At 39.9% G+C, this 8694-nt stretch overlaps 1 non-coding gene across 1 annotated transcript; it reads right to left on the reverse strand.

Annotated features, from left to right (window-relative positions):
• Positions 1 to 3798: 3798 nt before the first annotated feature.
• On the reverse strand, positions 3799 to 3905 carry LOC141722136 (small nucleolar RNA R71). Its single transcript, XR_012575165.1, has one exon. It is a non-coding gene; the product is annotated as a small nucleolar RNA R71 (small nucleolar RNA).
• Positions 3906 to 8694: the final 4789 nt, after the last annotated feature.

Consider the following 8694-nt stretch of genomic DNA (forward strand, 5'->3'; position numbering starts at 1 on the left):
GTCATTACGAGAATATCACAAATTCTAAATATAACCAAGTGATTAAATCTCAACAACAAACAAGTATGATCATGATCTAGATCAAAAGCAACCCTATAAGACTTTGTGAAAATATTTGTTTCTGGCATGCAGATCAATTCATTAGGACTTAAACATCCCTCTATTCGTCATCACCACATTCAAATCAACATCAACTTATCAAATATCATAGTTCATCTTAAGGGATCATGCTAAATATGCATGCAAATGCAACTATATGAAATCACATAAAAATAAACAAATATGTCCTAAATGAAAAATCATGCAAAAATATGAATGAACTACAACTAAACATGCAATATGAATCTATATGAATCTATATGGACACACACTACTAATCCTTACATTATCACCCCCAAACTTAAAATTTTCAGTGCCCTCATTGAAGGCAATAATAAGGATTTCAGGCATACCTAGTCATTGGAAGAATCACCCTCATCGGTTGGAGGATCAGGTGGCCAATCAACCTCGCCACCAATGTCTCGAACAACAGTACCAAAAGCAGGTGTCAAATCTACAACAAAATGACGGTGAATGTCGTGCATGGTGATAAGTGGCATTTTATACCACTTGGAACGTCTTATAATGGCTTAAATTGGTGTCTTGAAATCAAGTATTTTGTGTATTTGATGCATTTTTCTAGTGTTTGTGCATTTCAGGGTAATAATTGCATTTCTGGAGAGATTTCATCAAGAATAAGCCTTGGCATGTGTTTAGCATTGCAAGCGGGAAGATAGGAGCAGATTGCAGCAAAGAAATGGGAGAAAAATAGAGCAGTTTCCAGTAGGGGTCTGAGCGCCCGCTCAACTCTGCTGAGCGACCGCTCAGGAAGCTGAGCGCCCGCTCAGGAATGCTGAACGGCCGCTCAGGGACGGAAAATTAGAATTATTATTTCGGACTCCTAGTTCTGTTTAACTTCCAACTTCTGAGATATCTGGGTATTATGGGATTCTTATATAAGTAGTTTTCAGAAACGTTTCACAAAGGTTGGATCGTAGTATTAATCGAAGAGCGAGGAGATAAGGAAGAAGACCGTTTTAGCACACCGCAATGAAGAGGAAGCATATTTTCTTGTGATTCTTTATTTTGTTGTAACGTTGGATGCTAGTTTTCTTTACTTTGAACCTATTTAATCTTGTGACGTACTCCGGTTTAATATAAGTAGTTTTAGTTATTATTCTCGTGTGTTATTATCATGTTTTCATATGAACCCATGATGACGATGAGTGCTATCATGGGCTAATCGTGATCATGGGGTCGTAACGGATTTACTATGGAATTCTTTAGTTAGTTGTTTAATACATTAGTGTGTGATGATTGTATGATATCTAGTATTGGTTGTGCTTATTCGTCTTATGTGCGTCGCGAACATATGAGATAGGTTGTTAATCTCTTGTGAAGCGACGGTGGACCTTGAGATTTAGAACTTGCCATGCTAGCATAGGTTCATGTATGAGTATGCATGATTAGTGGGTAACTCTAACCATTTTATTCGCCCTATGTAATCAAAAGGAATAACTTGTGCTTGTTATTCCCAGTGGACTAACAATGAGATTTACAGAAGGGGGGTTGAATGTAAATCTCAAAACTTTTTCAAGTCTTGAGCAGTTTCTAAGGCTAAGTGTTTTTGTGAGCAAATGTGTGTGAATTTATTGAAGCTAATGCAGACATATATATATTCAAACACAAATGTAAAGAACATAGAGAACTTAAAAACTTTTCTGGTGGATTTGTTGTTCCACCAGAGATGTGTTATTTCAGAAAATCTGTGATTCAAAGAATTAAATCACAGCTGCTTCCTAGTACAAACTAGATGATTTTCTCTCTGAATTTTTCTAAACAGCTCTGGAAAATTCTTATCTAATTACTAGCTGCTACTTGGTTTATATATCACCAGGTTGACAAGTGAAGACAAAACTGTAAAATACAATTAAAAGGCTCTTCACATGTTTCTTCTTCATTTCTCTATCCAATACAATTTAGGCTTAGCTGTTAATCTTTGAATACTTCCTTGTTTGCACCAGAATGGAAATGCTGCATTTTCTTGATTCCTCCTAGAGGCTGCCACATTCCAGTTTGTCTCTGTCAACCCATGGGTCTCTGTCAGCTTATGAATTGTCACTATCAACTGCTATTGAACTAAGCATCCGTTGAAGCTTTCATCCGTTGATGCCTTATCCGTTGAGGCTTTATCCATTGAAGCTTTATCCGTTGATGCATTAACAGTTGAAGTCTTTATCCGTTGAAGCACTTATCCGTTGATGGATATTATCCGTTGATGCTTTGGAGACATCCGTTGAAGCTTTGTTTCTTATCCGTTGAAGATCTTCAATATCAGTTGATACTTCTTCACTTATACAAAATTACAAGGCATGAAATATTTACAATTAGCCCTCCTATTTGTATATCCACTAGTAGTCAACATGACTGATAATTTCCTATAACATCTAAGAATTACAACTTGAATCCAGAGAATAAAATGTGCTACAATACTAAACTTATTGCTAAGTAAAGATGCTCCTTCAACGGATAGCAAAGATGGTCTTATCCGTTGAGGCTACAAACACTAGATTTCTACTTAAGTGTTTTGTTTAACTTATCATCAAACTAATACACATATTCCTAACAGTGCTTAAATCGTTATGTTGTCAATTTCTGTAGACATATTGGGACTCAACATAATTGATGCCTATTCAACTTCTATCTTAATTGTGGATGTTTGGTAGAATGGTATTAGTACAATGAAAGTTGGCTTTTATCAGTTTCGTGTTGTTCGATTAATATCATCACTGTTGCATGCTAAGGGTAATAACAATGACTATTGAAGGAAGTAGTAATGAAGTTGTGATCTCATGTATATTTTAATATTGTTAATTCAAGTGTTAATTAAGTGCTTAATTCTCGTAGTTAATTGTAGTTAATAGTTAGTTAATCAATTCTAAGTGTTATTGTTTTAACATTGAGAAGTAATCATACATTGGTGAGTGAGTGTAATTGAACATAATTAGTCTGAGTCTCTATGGGAACGAACTAGAAAGTATTCTATATTACTTGCGTACGCGTATACTTGCTTGTATTATTAGCGCATGTTTTCGCCCTAACAACTTTTTGGCGCCGTTTTCGGGGACTCGGCGTATTTGTTTAGTTTATGTACTTACCATCAGTGGTCATTAGGACTCAGTGATTAAGGCATGTTACTTATTGTTTTCGGTTGTGTTTCAGGTACCTTAGCGATCGTTTATGCAAACACGTTGTCATACTCGCAAGAGGACTTTAGATACGGCTGAGGAGACAGACGAAGTTCTTGATATTCCGGAGACGATAGAATTTGAAGATTCGGATTCAGGAAGTGAGCAGAAAGAGCCAGTAATCATGGGTGATCGTATAGTTCCGGCAGATCCAGCTCTTATGGACTTTTCTCGGCCTAAAATTGATGATATTCAGTCTAGCATCATGCACTCGGCTATTGAGGCCAATAACTTTGAAATCAAGCCGGGCACTATTCAGATGGTGTAGAATTCTGTTTCTTTCGGAGGTGCTGCGACTGAAGACCCCAACATGCACATAAGGAATTTTGTCGAGATCTGTAGTACTTTCAAATATAATTGTGTGACTGATAAGGCTATCAAGCTGAGGCTTTTCCCATTCTCACTGAGGGATAAAGACTGGTTACATTCTGAACCAGCTGGGTCTATCACTACTTGGCAAGATCTTGCACAAAAGTTTCTGGTGAAGTTTTATCCATTGGCTAAGACTGCGGCTATGAGGAGTGCTCTTACTCAGTTTGCGCAGCAACCTTCAGAATCTATGTGCGAAGCTTGGGAGCGCTACAAGGAAATGTTGAGAAAGTGTCCACATCATGGAATGCCTGATTGGATGGTGATCACTGGTTTCTATAATGGTTTGGGGGCCCAATCTCGGCCTATGCTCGATGTAGCAGCTGGACGCGCCTTGTGGGCCAAAAGCTATATTGAGGCTTATAATCTTATTGAGACTATGGCTGCAAATGAGCATCAAAACCCAACTCAAAGAATGATGCCTGGGAAGGTAGCAGGTATTCTGGAAGTTGATACAACTACAACTATTGCAGCGCAGCTCCAAGCGCTGTCTATGAAGGTCGATTCTCTAGCCACCTATGGAGTCAATCAGATAGCTATGGTCTGTGAGCTTTGTGCAGGTTCTCATGCTACGGATCAGTGTTCTCTTGTTAATGAATCTGTTCAGTATGTGAACAATTATCAGCGACCGCAGTAGCCTGTGCCAGCTGCTTATCATCCTAACAATAGAAATCATCCAAATTTCAGCTGGAGTAACAATCAGAATGCTATTCAGCAACCATATCTGCAAGGCGTAAGTAAACAGTTCAATCCACCTGGATTCCAGCAACCACAGCATTATGCTCAAAGGCAATCATATCCTCAACAGGGAGGTGCAGCTCCACCCTCTAGTGCTGATTTTGAGGAACTTAAGCTGTTGTGCAAAAGTCAGGCGGTCTCTATCAAGACCTTGGAAAATCAAATCGGTCAAATAGCCAATGCAGTGCTCAATCGTCAACCTGGCACACTTCCCAGTGATACTGAAGTGCCAGGCAGGAAGGAAGCTAAAGAGCAAATCAAGGCTATTACCTTAAGGTCTGGAAAAGTAGCTGATGCTGAAAAAGCAAAAGAAGGAGAAGCTGAAGTTGGTAATGAAGAAGCTAAGCAAAAGGAGAAAGAGGCGGAACCAAGGAAGACTACTGTTGAACATACTCTGCCTGAGGGTAATACAGGGGAGAAACACCTCTATCCTCCACCACCTTTCCCTAAGAGATTGCAACAATAAAAGTCGGATAAGCAGTTTGGTAAATTTCTGGAGGTGTTCAAGAAACTCCACATTAATATACCTTTCGCTGAGGCTCTGGATCAAATGCCTAGTTATGTGAAATTTATGAAGAGTATTCTTTTAAGGAAGGTGAAACTGGATGACCTGGAGACCGTTACTTTAACGGAAGAATGTAGTGCTATGCTGCAACAAAAGTTACCTCCAAAGCTTAAAGATCCAGGTAGCTTCACCATTCCTTGCACCATTGGCAAGTTGTCTTTTGACAAGTGCCTCTGTGATTTGGGAGCAAGCATCAATATGATGCCGTTGTCGATCTTCAAAAAGTTGAACTTGCCTGATCCAAAGCCCACCTACATGTCTCTACAATTGGCTGATCGTTCTATTACATACCCACGAGGCATAGTGGAGGATGTGCTAGTAAAGGTGGATAAGCTCTTCTTTCCTGCAGACTTTGTTATTCTGGATTTTGAGGAAGTTAAGAAGATTCCCATAAGCTTGGGGAGACCTTTCTTAGCTACAGGCCGTACCTTGATAGATGTGCAGAAAGGTGAACTTACTATGAGGGTGCAGGATCAGGATATGACATTCAATGTATTCAAAATAATGAAATTCCCTACAGAAGATGAGGAGTGCTTAAAAGTCGATTTGATTGATTCTGCGGTTACTTCAAAACTTGATCATATGCTAATGTCTGATGCATTAGAGAAAGCCTTAGTGGGGGATTTTGACAGTGATGATGAGGATGATAATGAGAAACTATAATATCTAAATGCTTCTCCTTGGAGGCAAAAGCTAGACATGCCATTTGAATCTCTTGGTACTTCAGACCTCAAAAATGCTGAAGGAAAGCTCAAACCATCTATTGAGGAAGCACCTACCTTGGAGCTTAAACCATTGCCTGAACACTTGAGGTATGCTTTTTTAAGTGATGCATCTACTCTACCTATTATTATTGCATCTGACCTTTCAGGTAGTGAGGAGGACAAGCTCTTGAGGATCTTGAGAGAATTCAAATTGGATATCGGATGGACTATAGCAGACATCAAGGGGATCAGCCCTTCATACTGCATGCATAAGATTCTGCTAGAGGAGGGTAGTAAGCCGACTATTGAGCAACATCGCAGACTTAATCCTATCATGAAAGAAGTGGTGAAGAAAGAAATTCTGAAATGGCTCGATGCAGGAATCATTTATCCTATTTCTGACAGTTCTTGGGTGAGCCCCGTGTAATGTGTACTTAAGAAAGGAGGTATTACTGTGGTAGCAAATGAGAAGAACGAGCTCATCCCCACTCGAACAGTCACAGGATGGAGGGTATGCATGGACTACAAAAAGTTGAACAAGGCCACGAGGAAGGATCACTTCCCTCTTCCATTTATTGATCAGATGCTTGACAGGTTGGCCGGTCCCGAGTATTATTGTCTTCTGGATGGTTATTCGGGGTATAATCAGATATGTATTGTACCAGAGGATCAAGAAAAGACTACCTTCACTTGTCCATTTGGCACGTTTGCTTTTCGCATAGTTTCATTTGGCTTATATGGCGCACCGGCCACTTTTCAGAGATGTATGATGGTTATATTCTCTGATATGATTGGAAATAATGTCGAGGTGTTAATGGACGACTTCTCCGTCCTTGGACATTCGTATGATGAATGTTTGAATAATCTTCGTGTAGTACTCAAAAGGTGTGTGGAAACTAATTTGGTGATCAATTGGGGAAAAATGTCACTTTATGGTGCGTGAAGGCATTATTATTGGGCATAAGGTCTCTAGTAAGGGTCTCGAGGTGGACAAAGCCAAGGTGGGAGTCATTGAAAATCTTCAACCACCTATTTCTGTGAAAGGAATCCGCAGTTTTCTTGGTCATGCTGGTTTTTATAGGCGTTTCATCAAGGACTTTTCGAAGATATCTAAGCCGTTGTGCAACTTGCTTGAGAAGGATGTGCCTTTCAAATTTTATGATGAATGCTTGACGACATTCGAGACTCTCAAGAAGAGTTTGATAACTGCACCAGTTATTACAACACCTGACTGGACAGAGCCTTTTGAGATGATGTATGATGCGAGTGATTATGCGGTGGGCGCAGTTCTTGGGCAGCGCAAGAATAATCTCTTTCATGTGTTCTACTATGCTAGAAAGACCTTAAATGGAGCTCAAATGAACTACACCACTACTAAGAAGGAGCTCTTGGCTATAGTCTTTGGTTTTGAAAAATTTTGATCTTATTTGCTTGGGACAAAGGTGACAGTGTTCACTGATCATGCGGTCATTCGCTATTTGGTTTCCAAGAAGGATTCAAAGTCCAGACTCATTCATTGGGTGCTCTTGCTACAGGAATTTTAGTTAGAGATCAAGGATCAAAAAGGTACTGAGAATCAAGTAGCTGACCATCTCTCTAGATGGGAGAATCTTGAGTCTACTTCACATGATAAGACTTTGATCAATGAATCTTTTCCGGATGAGCAGTTGTTCGCACTTCAGGAGGAAGAGCCATGGTTCGCAGATATTGTGAATTATGTTGTCAGCAATATAATGCCTCCTAATTTGAATACAGCTCAAACGAAGAAGTTTCTGCATGAGGTGAAGTGGTATATGTGGGATGAACCGTATTTGTTTAGACAATGAATTGACCAGATCATCAGGAGATGTATCCCGTTCTGTGAGACGGAGGGGATATTACGAGACTGCCACTCCACAGTTTATGGTGGACATTATGGTGGTGAGAAGACGATAGCTCGTATTCTGCAAGCAGGTTTTTTCTGGCCTACGTTGTTTAAGGATGCTCATCAGTTCGTTTTAAAGTGTGATCATTGCCAAAGAGTGGGAAATCTTACGAGAAAGGATGAGATGCCGTTAAATGTGATGCTTGAAGTCGAGGTCTTTGATGTTTGGGGAATTGATTTCATGGGGCCATTTGTCTCATCCTGCAATAATCAGTACATCTTGCTGGCAGTCAATTATGTCTCAAAATGGGTAGAAGTCAAAGCTCTACCGACGAATGATGCAAAGGTAGTGTTGAATTTTCTACATAAGCAGATTTTCACAAGGTTTGGAATGCCACGAGTAATCATAAGTGATGAAGGGTCGCATTTTTGCAACCATAAGTACACTTCTTTGATGTAGCGCTACAATGTGAATCATCGTGTTGCTACTGCCTATCATCCGCAAACGAATGATCAAGCGGAAGTGTCTAATAGAGAAATCAAGCGTATTTTAGAGAAGGTTGTTTGTCTGTCAAGTAAGGATTGGTCTTTAAAGCTCGATGAAGCTGTTTGGGCTTATAGAACAGCATATAAGACTCCACTTGGGATGTCCCCATTTCAACTTGTGTATGGTAAGGGATATCATTTACCTACGGAGCTTGAGCATAAGGCTTATTGGGCATTGAAGAAGTTGAACCTGGATCTAGATGCAGCTGGAAAGAAGCGAATGCTTCAGCTAAATGAAGTTGATGAATTTCGACTCCAAGCGTATGAGAACAACAAAATGTACAAGGAAAAAGTGAAAAGGTGGCATGACAGGAAGTTATATCCTAAGTCATTTGGGCCGGGGCAGGAAGTTCTTTTATTCAACTCTCGTCTCTGACTTTTTCCTGGGAAGTTGAAATCAAGGTGGTCTGGACCTTTTATTGTCAAAACTGTGTTTCCACATGGAGCGGTGGAGATTTTTGAGAATGATCCGGACCAAGCATTCAAGGTTAATGGTCAGCGTTTGAAGCATTACTATGGGGACACGGCAAACCGGGAAGTGGTTAGTGTCATTTTATTGTCAACTTGATTAAGGTACGCTACGTCAAGCTAATGACGAAAAAGAAGCGCTTCTTGGGAGGC

Source organism: Apium graveolens, chromosome 4 (genome assembly GCF_009905375.1).
Source record: "Apium graveolens cultivar Ventura chromosome 4, ASM990537v1, whole genome shotgun sequence".
NCBI lineage: Eukaryota > Viridiplantae > Streptophyta > Magnoliopsida > Apiales > Apiaceae > Apium > Apium graveolens.